Source organism: Osmerus eperlanus, chromosome 2 (genome assembly GCF_963692335.1).
Source record: "Osmerus eperlanus chromosome 2, fOsmEpe2.1, whole genome shotgun sequence".
Taxonomy (NCBI): Eukaryota; Metazoa; Chordata; class Actinopteri; order Osmeriformes; family Osmeridae; genus Osmerus; species Osmerus eperlanus.
Window position 1 is genome coordinate 19,043,994 of NC_085019.1, and position 21,408 is coordinate 19,065,401.

A 21,408-nucleotide genomic window follows, 5' to 3' on the forward strand; every position below is an offset into this window, starting at 1 on the left:
TGTTCACTGACATCTTTAACCTCTCCCTGTCGCAGTCTGTCGTCCCCAATAGGTTCAAGGGGGCCACCATCATCCCAGTCTCTAAGAAACCATCAGTGAGCTGTCTCAATGATTACCGCCCTGTTGCCCTGTTGTGATGAAATGCTTTGAGACGTTAGTCAAAGACCACATTACATCCTGCCTGTCACCTGCATTAGACCCACTCCAGTTTGCATATAGGCCAAACAGGTCTACAGATGATGTTGTAGCTTTGGCCTTGAACACTGCTCTCTTTCACTTGGATCAGAACAACATATACGTGCGGATGCTCTTCAGACTTCAGCTCCGTTTTCAACACCATAGTACCATCCAGGCTCATCATAAAACTACAGGACCGGAACATCAGTCCTTCCATGTGCAGCTGGACAGGACACAGGCAGTACGGCTAGGTAACATCACCCCACCAGTCTAACACTCAGCACTGGTGCCCCACAGAGTTGTGTGTTAAGCCCACTGTTGTACTCTCTGTTCACCTATGGTTGTGCAGCCACAAAAAGGTCCAACACTATCATTATGTTTGCTGATGACACCACCATTATCGGCTGCATCAAGAATGGTGATGAGTCTGCCTACAGAGCAGAGGTGGCAACAATGACATCCTGGTGTCAGCATAACAGCCTGTTGCTTAATGTAGCAAAAACCAAGGAGTTGATAGTGGACTACAGGCGGCTGCAGGGAGAACATGCACCCATTCACATCGCGGGCACAGCTGTGGAGAGTCAAAAGTTTCAGATTTTTTGGTATCAACATCAGTGAGGATCTGAGCTGGACCACCATATTGGTGTGGTTACAAGGACAGCGAAACAGAGGCTCTTTTTTCAGCTGCGACTGTGGAAATTTGGCATGGACTGCACTATACTGACCAATTTTTACCGGTGCACCATTGAGAGCATACTGACTGGTGGCATTACAACATGGTTTGGCAACAGCACTGCCCAGGACAGGAAGACACTACAAAGAGTGGTCAAATCTGCACAGCGTATTACAAGGACTGCATTACCATCCATTCAGGACCTTTACAGCCAGCGGTGCAGGAGAAAGGCCAAGTGGATCATTTCTGACCCTAGTCATCCCTGCCACAGTCTTTTCTCCCTCCTGCCTTCTGGAAGGCGATACAAGAGTATAAGGTCCTGTACCAGCAGATACAGGGATAGTTTTCTCACACATGCCATCAGGATGCTGAACTGTCCTTGAAATATCTTTTTGCACTACAATTTTTCTTATTTTTTCTACCCTTTTTCTCCATTCTTTAGTATTTAATTTTTTTATTCTGCAAGTTGAACGGACATTGAGCACAAAGAATTTCATTACTTATAAATGCTGTTTATGAGTATATGATAATAAACTTGAACTTGAAACTTTTATCAGAGCTTTAAATTGTCTGTGCTTCGCTTGCTGTTAGGTTGTCGACTCTCACTCATGAGCGTCCCAAAAGGCCTTCAAAATAAAGTCACGTAATAATTCTGAATACAATTATATAATTCAAAATTAAGACATTGCTTGAAAAAAGATTATACATTATTATAATGCAATTGCGACAATTGCATTCAGGCCTATAGATAGTTATACATATTGTATACAATATGGCGAGGTAGCTGACTTAACCATTCCTGAATGTGCTTTTCATCAACACCAAGTTTGCGTGCTATAGATCTGTTGCTGGTGGTGAGTGCTTTCTGCACAGGTTTCTGTTTGAAAGCTAAAGTGTAAGAATGTTACGGCATGCTGCGTCAGATTTGTACACAAAGTAGAGACACGCGCGGCATACATTTTACACTGGGCTTTTGTTTGACTTCCTTGTCTATTCTGTGTTTGTCTATGGCTGCACTGCAGCTACAATTCACTGAATCTCTCTTACCAATTAAACGTTGCCCTTGAATGAACGCCACCCTCGAATAAACGCTGCACCACTAACTGCTCTATTAAAAGGGTTCACTATGAAGCAAACCATTCTAACAAAATAATAACAACATTTACAATGATTTCAACAAGAAGTCTCTCTGACTTGACAACTCTCTAAACAAGCAACTTTCCAAAGCAATCTCTGAAACAGCTGACCAGTGTGGTAATTTTATGTTGACAACTAAACCGCTGATTGGAAGTGCGCGGCTGATTGCCAATCACGAGATAGGGAGACTGATAGCCAACCGACAACAAACGCTGACTAGACCATACCTGCATGCAGCGAATAGAAAGAAAGAGGGGAGAAAAGAAAAAACACACAACCACAACTATACAGACTGAATTAGGACATTTTAAACATGGGTCCGTAACAAAGACGTTGTTAAAAATGCTCATTCACATTCATTTTTCTCAATTAATCTTATCACTTAAACACACTGGTTTAGCATTTTTTCCCACAAGGAAGTCTAACCTCAACAGTGGATCCTTGGTCCCTGGATCTCTTGCTGGAACATGGCATCTAAAAAACACATAGAAAAACCATCAAAAACTATGAAATGTAACATACCACACTACTGCTTAACAATTTCATAGTCTTACATTATCATAACTTCATACTCAACAGTTCTAGTATACAGACCTTTAAGAAAATATTGAAATGGTTAGGATTCTCAAAACACCAATCTCTGTACTTAAAAAAAATATTTAGACATCCATTATTTACCTTTATTCAATTTACACTGTCTACATTCAAATTTAAGTCTGTAAAATGTAAACATAGAGAAACGGACTCGACTATAAATACAAATTAAGACCAATTGAGAACAATTTATCTTGCAAATGGTTTTTACTTTAAATTCATGTTTCACCAAAAGAATCATCACAGTTTAACACAAATAACCAAACCTTACTGTTAAAATACTGCCAAGCCACTGACTCACATTAGAAAATTAAAACAAATAAACATAGCCTAGAAGATGTACCTGTAGGTCAATTACATAATCAAGAGCATGGAGTAGGAATGGATGGATGACAAAATACCCCGCCGAGCCCAATCCATTAAATATTTCCTACCCATAAGTTAATTTCCTGAAATGCAATAATTCACCAACATTTTGACAATTTCATGCTCCAAACTTTGTGGGAACAGTTTGGAGATGGCCCCTTCCTGTTCTAACATGACTGTGCAACAGTGCACAAAGCAAGGCCCATAAACACATGGATGAGCGAGATTGGTGTGGACGAACTTGAGTGGCCTGCACACAGTCCTGACCTCAACCCAATACAACACCTTTGGGATGAATTAGAGCAGGGACTGCGAGCCAAACCTTCTTGTTCCACATCAATGTTGGACCTCACAAATGCACTTCTGGAAGAATGGTAAAACATTTCCATAAACCTCTTAAACCTTGTGGAAAGCCTTCCTAGACGAGTTGAAACTATTATAGCTACAAAGGGTGGTCCGACATCATATCCTATGGTTTAAGAATGAGATGTCACTCACGTTCATGAGGGTGTAAAGGCAACCGAGCGAATACTTTGGCAATTTAGTGTATAAAATTGATACAAATATAAAATGTTATCAAGAGATAGGAAATCGTGCAGCATGGTACAAAATGCCGATTACAAACGTATTGTAGGTCTATAGGCTTTCAATGGAACTCCTAAACGATCAAACCATGAACCCAAACAAAGCTAGCAAGCAAAACAACCATGGTACCATTGCTACTTGCTTATGCTAGGTAGCTCTAACTGTGCAGCAAACTAGGCTACCTAGCTACAGTTTCAAAAAGAATAACTTACGATGTGAAGACCGTCAGAAAAACTTGGAACGAACAAACAAAATTACATCAACAATGACATGTAGCTAAAGATAGAATAACCCAACCGTAGGTACGTACAGTACATAAATTTGAAACGCCGTCCACAAAAGCAAAAACTAGCCTTAAGGGTTATAGCTTGCTCGGCATTTGTTTGACCTCCTTGTCTATTTGTTTGTGTATGGCCGCACTGCAACTACAATTCACTGAATCTGTCTTACTAATTAAACGTTGCCTTCGAATAAACGCCGCACCACAAATGATCATTGTGTAATACACGCTGCAGTGTTTAATCGAAAGACACATTTGGAACTCACCGTACTAATTTAAATTACATCAACAATGACATGTAAAAATAGAACAACCCAACCGCATAGTTACGCACAGTATACAAATTTCAAACGCGTCTCACAGAAGCAAGTATAATGTTAAAGATTTTACGACTTGCTAGCCTGTAATACTGTCTGTACAAAGAGATATCCTTAGCTCAGCTAGCCTAGATAGATTAGCTGCTATCCTGTTTACGACAGTATAAAAGTCTTCAAGTTATCATACGAATACAAACGCTAAAATACATGTTTTGTACTGCCATTGTAGGATCTTATTACTCACTGTCAAATGTAACAATGAAAATCTCTGAGGGCTGCAGGAGTTCTCCAACGATCTTCTTGTGCGTGTACCAAGCTCGCGCGTGTGTCAAGGGGCTCTGGCCCCTTGTGTGTGAGAGAATGTGGAGCACGCGCGCACAGGAGCAAAGGGAGAGAGGATTTGGGGAAACAGCCCTAGAAATTAGCCGAGCATGCATGTTTCAAATATTTACTAAAAATCGAGTTTTCATGTTACAGTCAACTTTTTCTCAGATTTGTGTACTCAACATTCTCAAGAGTCTTCATATGAACTAGTAATTGAATCAGAGTATCAGTTTTTGGCCGGCGGATGTGTAAAGCATTATTTTAGCATTAGCAATAAATTCTATTTGCTTTATATCAATCATTTTTAGAGGTATGAAGTTGCCTTTGCACATGGTAACATGTTGTAGTGTCTTCCACGTGACATACCAAGTTTGGTGTTGATATCTCAAAGATTTGCTGAGATTTGACCAAACGTCCTGTTTGGTTGCTTTGTTGCAGATTTTGATTGGCTCTACCGGACAAACGGTTTTGAAAATCAGAAATCCCTACGATAACTTTTGTGAGGCTCAGTCTGGATATCATCTATGGCAATTTTGAAGAAAATTCGACCAAAAATGTAGGAGGAGTAGGGAAAAAACGCGTTTCCTTAATCTTTATTGTACAGACAAATTCAATATGGCGGCCGTTATAGCTTCTTGAGGCTTTTTTATTCCTCATGAGAAATAAGGCATATGTAATGAATTTCAGAATTTTGGGACTTATGGCCTGCAAATGGCATCAATTTGAAAATTGACATATTGGGGCGTGGCCTGTAGCGCCACCTATTGTCTCACATGGCCCATGTTTGGTATGGTAGTTACTAATGGTCTGCAGTTTCAACATGCCAAATTTCACAACTTTTTACGGTACTGGTCTAGGGGCTGCCATTGACTCCCATGGGTAAAACATAATAATAATACCACCAAATATAGCTGCAGGCAGCAATGGCGGGTTCCTCCTCAGCATTGCAAACCATTACAAAATTGACATGACACAGACATGTATTTCATACATGTACACAACATTTCAATACAATTGGATCAATGGCTGATTTGAAGTCATTTTTTGAAATTCTTCACAAATTGTCACTGTAGAGAAATATCCATGCTGCCGACATTATGGGTTCTTGAGACTTCTTTGTTCCCCATTGGCAATAAGGCATGCGTACCAACTTTTAGACATTTTGGACTGACAGGGTTAAAATGCCACCCTTTTGAAAGTGACAACTTTGAAGCGTGTTCTGTCAGGCCACCTGTGCTCTGGTCAGGCCCATCATGCAGAGATCCATTCTTTAAAAGCTTTGATTACAACAATAACTTTATGAAAGTCAGAATACACTTTAGTAAAGGACGTGTGTAGTTTATGTACTACTACTGCTTGCTCTGCCCACACACTTTCCCCATCCATGCTGTTTCCCTCTTTGCCAGTGCGGGTGGTGCGGTGGCCGCATGAGGTTTAGGTGTAGTCCAAAAGTTGCCTCCCACAATCAAAACATATTAACCGCAACATTGTTTTCAAACTTTCTCAAAGATGGCTTGAAAACCACAGATATTGACTCTCTTCTTGAGTAGATCTCTTTCCAGAATCTCAGTCAATCCAGAATCAAGATTAGCCTCATAGGCAATTGGTCTGGTCTAGGGCACAGCCCACGTTCAGCTCCTTGCAAGTATAGCCTGTGATAGTAAAATGGCCGACTCTCTGTTCCCATTAAACTACACAGCATGCACACTCAAGGTGACCAACAAGATTATATTAACTAACAAACAATGGCCGGGTTTCCCAGATTCGTTAAGAAGCTCTTAACGCTAAGAGCTTCTTAAGAGCGTTCTAAGAACGCTCTAGAACGCTCTTAGAACGCTCCTAAGAAGCTCTTAGCGTTAAGAGCTTCTTAACGAATCTGGGAAACCCGGCCAATAACATTACAAACATCTAACTGAACGAACACAACAACTGAAATCCCTTGCGTAGCTGTTGTTTTTTTAACATGCCGCACTGCATGCTGGGTACCCAAGAGCGCTGACGCTGATTATCTAGCTGTGCTCCGACTGCGTGATATGACGAGATGCTAGTGGTGCGCTGAGGTCTCAGAGTCTCCTGCCCGAGTTCAAGTTCTGCCCGATTAGCAAGCTATTTTTACTAATGTTTTGTTAGCAATTGAATGGTAATGCAAGCTAGCTAAAAACAATGTTAGTTAGCTTGGCTAAACTGGTTTTCATAGCAACAGAAATCAACAAATCAGATCAGTCGAACTTTATTCAGAAATGGGGGGATGGCGGGAACATTAAAGGTGTAGGTACAGTAAAAGTGAAATGGAACGCGTCTTTCTGCCTTGAAGCTGCGTGCGCATCAACAAGACCCCATCTATATGTAAAGATAACATCCAAGCTAACAATTTCGCCAAATCTGACTGCAGCATTGTATACCATATGTACCGTGTTATGGTTGTTTGAGTTAAACAACTTGCTAAATGAATTAAATGTCAAATCCAACTATAAATGTATAAAAGAGAGTTCCAATCAAATCTGAATTTGTTTTAAACCTAGAGGTTTAAAAGGTTACCTTTGCCTAAACTGACATGCACCAACTCAGTTTCAACAGCCATTTACACATTTAGTCTCTATTTGTTACTCTATTCTTAACCCTTGTGTTATCTTCGGGTCATTCTGACCCATCAGTCATTGTGACCCACCGTCGTATTGCGACAGATTTACCGCATACAAAGACAAAGTGAAGCATTTTCTTTTAACCGTTGGGCTGTCTCAGACCCCCCACATTGCAAAGGTTAAAAGAAAATTATTTTAATTTGTTTTTGTATTGGGTAAAATTGGGTAAACACAACGATGGTTCGTTATGAACCTTTGGGTCATGTGACCCGAAGGCAGCACGAGGGTTAAGGCATGTTTAACTTAATGTCTGCACCTCTCTGTCACCAACTGTCTCTGCAGTGGGGGCTTCACAGGGTGTCTACAGGTATAAACAAGTTAAATGTAAGACCTTTTAATACCACTTCCAAATGAAATTAAAGACCAAACTTACGATGGAAATACAAATCAAAAGTGGAAATATACAGTCATCTTTCCAAGTAAACACTGATGTCTGTTCAATATGAACAGTATGGTAAAATGACAATAATCGGTTGAGTTTAAGAACATTGACTAAATGTGTGTAATGCGGAAGGATAACACAAAAATGTAATTGCTGTCCTAAATTATACTTATTATTACACTAGGGTGGAAATGGTGGAGCAGAAACTAACAATTCAATGAATCCCATGGAAACAAAGGCAAATGTGTGAGATGTACTGATGTGGAGCACAAATGCTCCAAGAAGCAGTACTTTTCTTGAGTGGTTTTTATTCAGATGAATAATCATTGGATTCAGGTCAAAAGTCTATCACTTGAACTAGTTTCATCACTTAACCCTTGTGCTGCCTTCGGGTCACATGACCCAAAGGTTCATAACGAACCATCGTTGTGTTTACTCAATTTTACCCAATACAAAAACAAATTAAAATAATTTTCTTTTAACCTTCGCAATGTGGGGGGTCTGAGACAGCCCACCGGTTAAAAGAAAATGCTTCACTTTGTTTTTAAATGCGGTAAAGTTGTCGCAATACAACGGTGGGTCACAATGACTGATGGGTCAGAATGACCCGAAGATAACACAAGGGTTAAGACACAAAGTCAGCAGCTTGGCATACTGGCACATGGAAAGGATTAAACATTTAGACTTTCATCAAAGTAATGCTGGCTTGTCCTTTTTCATCAATGTCCTCAAAAAAGCAGGCTGCAGAGCTACTGTGTCTGTGGGGTGACTGTCTCTGGAGGGCTGGCAGGCAGGGGCAAGCAGGGCCTGCAGGCAGGCAGGCAGGCAGGCCAGCTGGATCAAGCTGTTCTGGGGTCAGGGCTGAAGAGAAGCTGTCCAGCTAGAGAGGGGTAGTCCAGCAAGGGGTCTGTGTGGATCTCACCATCCTCGAGTCTGTTGCATCCTCTGTTGAACTCTGTTGAGCAGGCCTCTGCATGACCCTCCAGACCTGTCAAAGTGAAGAAAGGGTCCATGTCAGTTGTGAAAAATGAAGCTTTTCCCATCTACACTTGATACAGACTTCAGTTTTGACTGTGAAATGCAGTGTCATTACTTGAACTTGAATCCAAATGTGTTGACGTCATGGAGACCCATGCAGTCACTCAAAACACAGGTTCGATTCCAGGCTCTGGCAAGAGTATTTACCTCTAAACTGGTCAATATATACACATCTGACAAAAGACCAGCTCGACCTTTGCTTGTAAACAGTGATTCTGACTGTAAGAGACCTTTAAATAGCCTGACTTACCGAAATTGGCAAAACTAGCCTGGCTAACGTAGGTCGCTTTCTCAGGGCATATGACGAATGAAACAGGCTCGCCTTGAAAAAGTCTCCCTGCCGCATAGGCTTATTACAAAGACTTTCACGCCAAAAATCACCATTATGAGCCGACAGGTCTGTGGGGAATTGCTTTTTCTCCTAAAGGCTGCTCTCCTCGACCTTTTTGATGAACAATTCGCCGAGATGCAAAATGACTCACTAATTAAAAACACAGAGGAAAAAAGCTAGAGCTACAGTAGCTACTTTTCGAGTTTGGTTTTCCGTCACTTCAGAATCACGATCTATAAGGTCTAAAAGTGCTAAACCTTCACCATAATTCAAGAGTAGTGTACTTTCACAAACCCAATCATTAATTCTAGCTTAAAATGTGTAAAACCAGGACTTACCGAAAGTGGCTGCCTCCAACAGGGCTTTCACGGGAGACGACTTTCACGGGACACGGGAAACAACAATGGCCGCCGAAAAATAATTTGTATTCGTAACAGCGAGCTGCGATTGGAAGCGAAATGAAACAGGGGCTAAAAAACGAGGGTGGGGGCTTGGTCAGCACACATTTTCAAGAAAGCATGCGTGTGTCAAGGGGCTCTGGCCCCTTGTGTGTGAGAGAATGTGGAGCACGCGCGCACAGGAGCAAAGGGAGAGAGGATTTGGGGAAACAGCCCTAGAAATTAGCCAAGCATGCATGTTTCAAATATTCACTAAAAATCGAGTTTTCATGTTACAGTCAACTTTTTCTCAGATTTGTGTACTCAACATTCTCAAGAGTCTTCATATGAACTAGTGATTGAATCAGAGTATCAGTTTTTGGCCGGCGGATGTGTAAAGCATTATTTTAGCATTAGCAATAAATTCAATTTGCTTTATATCAATCATTTTTAGAGGTATGAAGTTGCCTTTGCACATGGTAACATGTTGTAGTGTCTTCCACGTGACATACCAAGTTTGGTGTTGATATCTCAAAGATTTGCTGAGATTTGACCAAACGTCCTGTTTGGTTGCTTTGTTGCAGATTTTGATTGGCTCTACCGGACAAACGGTTTTGAAAATCAGAAATCCCTACGATAACTTTTGTGAGGCTCAGTCTGGATATCATCTATGGCAATTTTGAAGAAAATTTGACCAAAAATGTAGGAGGAGTAGGGAAAAAACGCGTTTCCTTAATCTTTATTGTACAAACAAATCCAATATGGTGGCCGTTATAGCTTCTTGAGGCTTTTTTATTCCTCATGAGAAATAAGGCATATGTAATGAATTTCAGAATTTTGGGACTTATGGCCTGCAAATGGCATCAATTTGAAAATTGACATATTGGGGCGTGGCCTGTAGCGCCACCTATTGTCTCACATGGCCCATGTTTGGTATGGTAGTTACTAATGGTCTGCAGTTTCAACATGCCAAATTTCACAACTTTTTACGGTACTGGTCTAGGGGCTGCCATTGACTCCCATGGGTAAAAAATAATAATACCACCAATAACAATAGGGTTCTCCTACCGGAGGAACCCTAAATATAGCTGCAGGCAGCAATGGCGGGTTCCTCCTCAGCATTGCAAACCATTACAAAATTGACATGACACAGACATGTATTTCATACATGTACACAACATTTCAAGACAATTGGATCAATGGCTGATTTGAAGTCATTTTTTGAAATTCTTCACAAATTGTCACTGTAGAGAAATATCCATGCTGCCGACATTATGGGTTCTTGAGACTTCTTTGTTCCCCATTGGCAATAAGGCATGCGTACCAACTTTTAGACATGTTAGACTGACAGGGTTAAAATGCCACCCTTTTGAAAGTGACAACTTTGAAGCGTGTTCTGTCAGGCCACCTGTGCTCTGGTCAGGCCCATCATGCAGAGATCCATTCTTTAAAAGCTTTGATTACAACAATAACTTTATGAAAGTCAGAATACACTTTAGTAAAGGACGTGTGTAGTTTATGTACTACTACTGCTTGCTCTGCCCACACACTTTCCCCATCCATGCTGTTTCCCTCTTTGCCAGTGCGGGTGGTGCGGTGGCCGCATGAGGTTTAGGTGTAGTCCAAAAGTTGCCTCCCACAATCAAAACATATTAACCGCAACATTGTTTTCAAACTTTCTCAAAGATGGCTTGAAAACCACAGATATTGACTCTCTTCTTGAGTAGATCTCTTTCCAGAATCTCAGTCAATCCAGAATCAAGATTAGCCTCATAGGCAATTGGTCTGGTCTAGGGCACAGCCCACGTTCAGCTCCTTGCAAGTATAGCCTGTGATAGTAAAATGGCCGACTCTCTGTTCCCATTAAACTACACAGCATGCACACTCAAGGTGACCAACAAGATTATATTAACTAACAAACAATGGCCGGGTTTCCCAGATTCGTTAAGAAGCTCTTAACGCTAAGAGCTTCTTAAGAGCGTTCTAAGAACGCTCTAGAACGCTCTTAGAACGCTCCTAAGAAGCTCTTAGCGTTAAGAGCTTCTTAACGAATCTGGGAAACCCGGCCAATAACATTACAAACATCTAACTGAACGAACACAACAACTGAAATCCCTTGCGTAGCTGTTGTTTTTTTAACATGCCGCACTGCATGCTGGGTACCCAAGAGCGCTGACGCTGATTATCTAGCTGTGCTCCGACTGCGTGATATGACGAGATGCTAGTGGTGCGCTGAGGTCTCAGAGTCTCCTGCCCGAGTTCAAGTTCTGCCCGATTAGCAAGCTATTTTTACTAATGTTTTGTTAGCAATTGAATGGTAATGCAAGCTAGCTAAAAACAATGTTAGTTAGCTTGGCTAAACTGGTTTTCATAGCAACAGAAATCAACAAATCAGATCAGTCGAACTTTATTCAGAAATGGGGGGATGGCGGGAACATTAAAGGTGTAGGTACAGTAAAAGTGAAATGGAACGCGTCTTTCTGCCTTGAAGCTGCGTGCGCATCAACAAGACCCCATCTATATGTAAAGATAACATCCAAGCTAACAATTTCGCCAAATCTGACTGCAGCATTGTATACCATATGTACCGTGTTATGGTTGTTTGAGTTAAACAACTTGCTAAATGAATTAAATGTCAAATCCAACTATAAATGTATAAAAGAGAGTTCCAATCAAATCTGAATTTGTTTTAAACCTAGAGGTTTAAAAGGTTACCTTTGCCTAAACTGACATGCACCAACTCAGTTTCAACAGCCATTTACACATTTAGTCTCTATTTGTTACTCTATTCTTAAGGCATGTTTAACTTAATGTCTGCACCTCTCTGTCACCAACTGTCTCTGCAGTGGGGGCTTCACAGGGTGTCTACAGGTATAAACAAGTTAAATGTAAGACCTTTTAATACCACTTCCAAATGAAATTAAAGACCAAACTTACGATGGAAATACAAATCAAAAGTGGAAATATACAGTCATCTTCCCAAGTAAACACTGATGTCTGTTCAATATGAACAGTATGGTAAAATGACAATAATCGGTTGAGTTTAAGAACATTGACTAAATGTGTGTAATGCGGAAGGATAACACAAAAATGTAATTGCTGTCCTAAATTATACTTATTATTACACTAGGGTGGAAATGGTGGAGCAGAAACTAACAATTCCATGAATCCCATGGAAACAAAGGCAAATGTGTGAGATGTACTGATGTGGAGCACAAATGCTCCAAGAAGCAGTACTTCTCTTGAGTGGTTTTTATTCAGATGAATAATCATTGGATTCAGGTCAAAAGTCTATCACTTGAACTAGTTTCATCACTTAAGACACAAAGTCAGCAGCTTGGCATACTGGCACATGGAAAGGATTAAACATTTAGACTTTCATCAAAGTAATGCTGGCTTGTCCTTTTTCATCAATGTCCTCAAAAAAGCAGGCTGCAGAGCTACTGTGTCTGTGGGGTGACTGTCTCTGGAGGGCTGGCAGGCAGGGGCAAGCAGGGCCTGAAGGCAGGCAGGCAGGCAGGCCAGCTGGATCAAGCTGTTCTGGGGTCAGGGCTGAAGAGAAGCTGTCCAGCTAGAGAGGGGTAGTCCAGCAAGGGGTCTGTGTGGATCTCACCATCCTCGAGTCTGTTGCATCCTCTGTTGAACTCTGTTGAGCAGGCCTCTGCATGACCCTCCAGACCTGTCAAAGTGAAGAAAGGGTCCATGTCAGTTGTGAAAAATGAAGCTTTTCCCATCTACACTTGATACAGACTTCAGTTTTGACTGTGAAATGCAGTGTCATTACTTGAACTTGAATCCAAATGTGTTGACGTCATGGAGACCCATGCAGTCACTCAAAACACAGGTTCGATTCCAGGCTCTGGCAAGAGTATTTACCTCTAAACTGGTCAATATATACACATCTGACAAAAGACCAGCTCGACCTTTGCTTGTAAACAGTGATTCTGACTGTAAGAGACCTTTAAATAGCCTGACTTACCGAAATTGGCAAAACTAGCCTGGCTAACGTAGGTCGCTTTCTCAGGGCATATGACGAATGAAACAGGCTCGCCTTGAAAAAGTCTCCCTGCCGCATAGGCTTATTACAAAGACTTTCACGCCAAAAATCACCATTATGAGCCGACAGGTCTGTGGGGAATTGCTTTTTCTCCTAAAGGCTGCTCTCCTCGACCTTTTTGATGAACAATTCGCCGAGATGCAAAATGACTCACTAATTAAAAACACAGAGGAAAAAAGCTAGAGCTACAGTAGCTACTTTTCGAAAACTAGCCTGGCTAACGTAGGTCGCTTTCTCAGGGCATATGACGAATGAAACAGGCTCGCCTTGAAAAAGTCTCCCTGCCGCATAGGCTTATTACAAAGACTTTCACGCCAAAAATCACCATTATGAGCCGACAGGTCTGTGGGGAATTGCTTTTTCTCCTAAAGGCTGCTCTCCTCGACCTTTTTGATGAACAATTCGCCGAGATGCAAAATGACTCACTAATTAAAAACACAGAGGAAAAAAGCTAGAGCTACAGTAGCTACTTTTCGAGTTTGGTTTTCCGTCACTTCAGAATCACGATCTATAAGGTCTAAAAGTGCTAAACCTTCACCATAATTCAAGAGTAGTGTACTTTCACAAACCCAATCATTAATTCTAGCTTAAAATGTGTAAAACCAGGACTTACCGAAAGTGGCTGCCTCCAACACGGCTTTCACGGGAGACGACTTTCACGGGACACGGGAAACAACAATGGCCGCCGAAAAATAATTTGTATTCGTAACAGCGAGCTGCGATTGGAAGCGAAATGAAACAGGGGCTAAAAAACGAGGGTGGGGGCTTGGTCAGCACACATTTTCAAGAAAGCATGCGTGTGTCAAGGGGCTCTGGCCCCTTGTGTGTGAGAGAATGTGGAGCACGCGCGCACAGGAGCAAAGGGAGAGAGGATTTGGGGAAACAGCCCTAGAAATTAGCCAAGCATGCATGTTTCAAATATTCACTAAAAATCGAGTTTTCATGTTACAGTCAACTTTTTCTCAGATTTGTGTACTCAACATTCTCAAGAGTCTTCATATGAACTAGTGATTGAATCAGAGTATCAGTTTTTGGCCGGCGGATGTGTAAAGCATTATTTTAGCATTAGCAATAAATTCAATTTGCTTTATATCAATCATTTTTAGAGGTATGAAGTTGCCTTTGCACATGGTAACATGTTGTAGTGTCTTCCACGTGACATACCAAGTTTGGTGTTGATATCTCAAAGATTTGCTGAGATTTGACCAAACGTCCTGTTTGGTTGCTTTGTTGCAGATTTTGATTGGCTCTACCGGACAAACGGTTTTGAAAATCAGAAATCCCTACGATAACTTTTGTGAGGCTCAGTCTGGATATCATCTATGGCAATTTTGAAGAAAATTCGACCAAAAATGTAGGAGGAGTAGGGAAAAAACGCGTTTCCTTAATCTTTATTGTACAGACAAATCCAATATGGTGGCCGTTATAGCTTCTTGAGGCTTTTTTATTCCTCATGAGAAATAAGGCATATGTAATGAATTTCAGAATTTTGGGACTTATGGCCTGCAAATGGCATCAATTTGAAAATTGACATATTGGGGCGTGGCCTGTAGCGCCACCTATTGTCTCACATGGCCCATGTTTGGTATGGTAGTTACTAATGGTCTGCAGTTTCAACATGCCAAATTTCACAACTTTTTACGGTACTGGTCTAGGGGCTGCCATTGACTCCCATGGGTAAAAAATAATAATACCACCAATAACAATAGGGTTCTCCTACCGGAGGAACCCTAATAATAAAACTAACAATAACAATAGGTTTCCTCCTTACGGAGGAATCCTAAATATAGCTGCAAGCAGCAATGGCGGATTCCTCCAAAACATTGCGAACCATTGAAAAATGTATATTCTTCACAAATTGTCACTGTATAGAAAAATCCATGCTGCAGACTTACCAATGGGATACCAAATCTGACCAAATCCAAATATAGCTGCAAGCAGCAATGAGGTGGCCAAGCAGTCAAATGACCCAGAAAACATTTTAGACATCCTCAGAAGAGAGCAACGAGTACACGCAGCAAGTTTGGTGTGAATCCATCAAAGATTTGCTGAGATACGACCCAACTTCCTGTTTGCTGGCTTAACGGCACATTTTGATTGTCTGTACCGGGCAAAGGGTTTTGAAAATTAAAAAAACATGTAATGGGCTTCGATAACTGACAAGAGTCATGCGGGCAACTGGACCACGGTAGAGCTAATGTCTATCTATATGTAAAGATAACATCAACTCTGGAGTTGGGGGTGGGGCTTCTTATCCAACAAATTACACCCCTGAACATATTAATGGCCTACTACAATTGTAAATATCCTTTGGACCTCTTTTGCAATTGGGCCTTGATACTATCTAATGTAAAATCTAATATTTTCTGGCCATTCTGCAGTTTGTGGGGACTTTCCACACCAGCACACTGTTCCTTTCCTGTATTCTGCATTATTACACTTTTTCTTTGAAACTTTCATATAGGCCCATACTATAGCAGTTACGGATATACATAGAGGAAACTCAGGAGAGTGAATTTGAGATAATGGTAGTGGGAGGATGTTGTACCTTTGTGCTTCTCTTTTTTGCCAGTCCTATGAAACATATCTGGGCACCACTGCTTTTGCCTGCTAGTGTTTGCAATGCTGGGAAGAAAACTACAGTTTTTATTTGATTATACGTTGCCCTGGAATAAACGCTGCACCAAAAATGAACATTATGTAATAAATGGCACCCTCGATTAAACGCCTCCCCCCAAAAATCAGAAAACGGTTATTTAATTGGTTTAAATTAAAACACAGTATTTATTACACAAGTAATTCACAAGTGTAGTGTACTATAATTCCCATGAAGCACTGGCAGGCACAAGTGTCTTACTTGCTACAGGTTTATTTGAAGCTTCTTCTCCAAATCCAACGTTAAAACTAAACTCACGCTGTAATGAGAAAATAAAGACCACATTAGCTTAATATGAACATACAATGACATGTGCAGCATGTAAATAACGTTCACCAAAGTAAAATACAGACACAAAACAACATACTTTGTTTGCTGGATGCTGTAGTGTACACAAGGGAATAGAGGTTTCCTTAGATTGCTAACAACCTCTATAACAACCTTAAACTTATCACTTAGAGTGAATGTGCATAAAGCTCCAGGACCTGACAACATCCCTGGCTGTGTTCTCAAGGCCTGTGCTCCTGATCTGGCAGGGGTGTTCACTGACATCTTTAACCTCTCCCTGTCGCAGTATGTCGTCCCCAATAGCTTCAAGGGGGCCACCATCATCCCAGTCCCTAAGAAACCATCAGTGAGCTGTCTCAATGATTACCGCCCTGTTGTACTCACTTCTGTTGTCAATGCTTTGAGAGGTTAGTCAAAGACCACATTACATCCTGCCTGTCACCTGCATTAGACCTACTCCAGTTTGCATATAGGCCGAACAGGTCTACAGATGATGCTGTAGCTTTGGCCTTGAACACTGCTCTCTTTCACCTGGATCAGAACAACATATACGTGCGGATGCTCTTCATTGACTTCAGCTCCGCCTTCAACACCATAGTACCATCAAGGCTCATCGTGAAACTACAGGACCTGAACATCAGTCCTTCCATGTGCAGCTGGATATTGAACTTCCTGACAGACAGGCCACAGGCAGTACGGCTAGGTAACATCACCTCAACCAGTCTAACACTCAGCACTGGTGCCCCACAGGGTTGTGTGTTAAGCCCACTGTTGTACTCTCTGTTCACCTATGATTGTGCAGCCACTAACAGCTCCAACACCATCATTAAGTTTGCTGATGACACCACCATTATCGGCTGCATCAAGAATGGTGATGAGTCTGCCTACAGAGCAGAGGTGGCAACAATGACATCCTGGTGTCAGCATTACAGCCTGTTGCTCAATGTAGCAAAAACCAAGGAGTTGATAGTGGACTACAGGCGGCTGCAGGGAGAACATGCACCCATTCACATCGAGGGCACAGCTGTGGAGAGTCAAAAGTTTCTGATTTTTTGGTATCAACTTCAGCGAGGACCTGAGTTGGACCACCATATTGGTGTGGTTACAAAGACAGCGAAACAGAGGCTCTTTTTTCTGCGGTGACAGCGGAAACTTGGCACGGATTGCACTATACTGACCAATTTTTACCACTGGACCATTGAGAGCATACTGACTGGTGGCATTACAACATGGTTTGGCAACAGCACTGCCTAGGACAGGAAGACACTACAAGAGTGGTCAAATCTGCACAGCGTATTACAAGGACTGCATTCAGGACCTTTACAGCCAGCACTGCAGGAGAAAGGCCAAGTGAATCATTTTTTGACCCTAGTCATCCCTGCCACAGTCTTTTCTCCCTCCTGCCTTCTGGATGGCGATAGAAGAGCATAAGGACTTGTACCAGCAGATACAGGGATCGTTTTTACCCACATGCCATCTGGATGCTGAACTGTCCTTGAAATATCTTTTTGCACTACAATTTTTCTTATTTTTTTATTATCAAACGCTGCACCACAAATGATAATTGTGTAATAAACGCTGCAGCGTTTAATCAAAGGAACATGGTATATGACAGCAATAATGTTTAATGTAACTGGCCTTTCTAACATTACAAGTGGCCCCAGCATTGCCCCTTATGGTCTAGGTGCATTGCAAATGAAGACAAGAGCCTTTTCTTGAGGTTGTCAAATCTCCCATGCAAAGTCACTCAAAACACGGGTTCGATTCCAGGCTCTGGCAAGAGTTTTTACCTCTAAACTGGTCAATATATACACATCTGACAAAAGACCAGCTCGACCTTTGCCTGTAAACAGTGATTCTGACTGTCAGAGACCTTTAAATAGCCTGACTTACTGAAATTGGCAAAACTAGCCTGGCTAACGTAGGTCGCTTTCTCAGGGAATATGACGAATGAAACAGGCTCGCCTTGAAAAATCAGATGTACTGGCTATCTTTAGCAGGCCCTCGTCTACAAAAAGATGTCCTCCCTGAGGTTTTTGGAGTAGAATTGAGTGAAATACAAAATTGTTTACACACTGCCAGTGGGCGAGCCGATCCTGACTCTGAGGCTAACGTCAAAACAATGTACAGTACCCCCGGTCCACAAATCACAAAAATAATCGGAGCATCTGGCTAAAAGCACAATTCCCACATCTCCTAACGGCTTCCCTCCTCGACCTTTTACGTGTACACGTAACTGTAAAAAGGTTGAACTTATGAACATGACGCGCCCAAGGAATGGCTGCCGCCTATGCGGTCTCCCTGCCGCATAGGCTTATTACAAAGACTTTCACGCCCCAAATCAAAATTATGAGCCGACAGGTCTGTGGGGAATTACTTTTTCTCCTAAAGGCTGCTCTCCTCGACCTTTTTGATGAACAATTCGCCGAGATTCAAAATGACTCACTAATTAAAAACAGAGGAAAAAAGCTAGAGCTACAGTAGCTACTTTTCTAGTTCGGTTTTCTGTCACTTCAGAATCACGATCTAAAAGGTCTAAAAGTGCTAAACCTTCACCATAATTCAAGAGTAGTGTACTTTCACAAACCCAATCATTAATTCTAGCTTAAAATGTGTAAAAACAGGACTTACCGAAAGTGGCTGCCTCCAACAGGGCTTTCACGGGACCCAGTTGAAAACAACAATGGCCGCCGAAAAAGAATTTATATTCGTAACGGCGAGCTGCGATTGGAAGCGAAATGAAACAGGGGCTAAAAAACGAGGGTGGGGGCTTGGTCAGCACACAATTTCAATAAAGCATGCGTGTGTCAAGGGGCTCTGGCCCCTTGTGTGTGTGAGAATGTGGAGCACGCGCGCACAGGAGCAAAGGGAGAGAGGATTTGGGGAAACAGCCCTAGAAATTAGCCAAGCATGCATGTTTCAAATATTCACTAAAAATCGAGTTTTCATGTTACAGTCAACTTTTTCTCATATTTGTGTACTCAACATTCTCAAGAGTCTTCATATGAACTAGTGATTGAATCAGAGTATCAGTTTTTGGCCGGCGGATGTGTAAAGCATTATTTTAGCATTAGCGATAAATTCGATTTGCTTTTTAGCAATCATTTTTAGAGGTATGAAGTTGCCTTTGCACATGGTAACATGTAGTGTCTTCCACGTGACATACCAAGTTTGGTGTTGATATCTCAAAGATTTGCTGAGATTTGACCAAACGTCCTGTTTGGTTGCTTTGTTGCCGATTTTGATTGGCTATGCCGGACAAACGGTTTAGAAAATCAAAACGCCATGGGATAACTTTTGTGAGGCTTGGTCTGAAGATCATCTCTGGTCATTTTGAAGAAGATATGACAAAAATTGTAGGAGGAGTAGGCTTTCAAAGGTTTTTGATACAACCGGAAATAGCGGAAAATCTATATAACCGGAAATCGACGTCATAGGGTGCGTTGAACTCGTCTTGATCCAGGGAATCCAATGGTACCTCATTTTTGAAAATCGGTCATACGGTTCAAAAGTTGCGTGTGTAAACACAAGTCCAACTTTGACCCATTGGTGGCGCTAGAGTGGTCTAATGGGATACATGAAACTTGGTGTAGGTATATAAGGAACTGTCCTTTATGAGTGTGCCAAATTTCACAACAAGTTATCCAAGGGTTCTAGGGGCTGCCATTGACTCCCATGGAACTATAATAATAATAATAATAATAATAATAAATATAGCTGCAGGCAGCAATGGCGGGTTCCTCCTCAGCATTGCAAACCATTACAAAATTGACATGACACAGACATGTATTTCATACATGTACACAACATTTCAAGACAATTGGATCAATGGCTGATTTGAAGTCATTTTTTGAAATTCTTCACAAATTGTCACTGTAGAGAAATATCCATGCTGCCGACATTATGGGTTCTTGAGACTTATTTGTTCCCCATTGGCAATAAGGCATGCGTACCAACTTTTAGACATGTTGGACTGACAGGGTTAAAATGCCACCCTTTTGAAAGTGACAACTTTGAAGCGTGTTGTGTCAGGCCACCTGTGCTCTGGTCAGGCCCATCATGCAGAGATCCATTCTTTAAAAGCTTTGATTACAACAATAACTTTATGAAAGTGAGGATACACTTCACTAAAGGAAGTGTGTAGGTTATGTACTACTACTGCTTGCTCTGCCCACACACTTTCCCCATCCATGCTGTTTCCCTCTATCCCAGCGCAGGTCATGCCAAGGCATAAATGCGGCAGCCGTATGAGTATTAGAAGTAGCCCAAAAAACATACCATACACAGTCACACTGTTTTCAAAACTGAAACTGGTTAGAAGACCAGGGCTATTAGAACTCTACCTGAATTGAGCTCTCTCTAGAGTCTCAGTCAAACAACTGTCAAGAGTCATGTAGGGAACTGGACCAAGGTATAGCTAATGTCCAGCTGTTAGCAAGTGTACCTTGTGATGGTACAGCAGCTTAACAATACTTTGTCATGGTCAGACTCTCTGATCCCATTAAACTACACAACATGCACAATCAGGGTGACCAATAGTATTAACTTAAGTAAAAAACAATAACATTACACACATTTAAGTGAACGAACACAACAACTGAAATCCCTTGCACAGCTGTTGTAACCAAACTATTTTCCACAGCTATTTGCGTTTTTGGTGTGCACTGCATGCTGGGTACCCAAGGGCGCTGACGCTACAATATTTATTATCTAGCTGTCTTCCGGCTGTGTAATATGACGAGATGCTAGCGATGAAAACATGAAAGCTTGTCTCGGGGGGTCATGCATGTGATCTCACTACAAGCTTTTGATTACACGTGAGGACTGTTAGCAAAGTATTTCTATTTGTGTTTTGTTAGTGATTGAATGGTAATGTCAGCTAGCTAAAAACAATGTTAGTTAGCTTGGCTAAAATGGTTTTCATAGCAACAGATATCAACAAATCAGATCAATCTAACTTTATTCAGAAGGGGGGGGGGGGTGGGAACATATAAACTAGAGGTGAAATGGTAGGCATTGTTCTGCCTTGAAGCTGCATGCGCATCCTCATTGTTTGTAACCACCAACCCATCTATATGTAAAGATAACATCCAAGCTAGCAATTTCGCCAAATTTGACTGCAGATTTTTTACACCATATGTACTTCGTTATGGTTTTTGAGTCAAACAACTTGCTAAATGATTA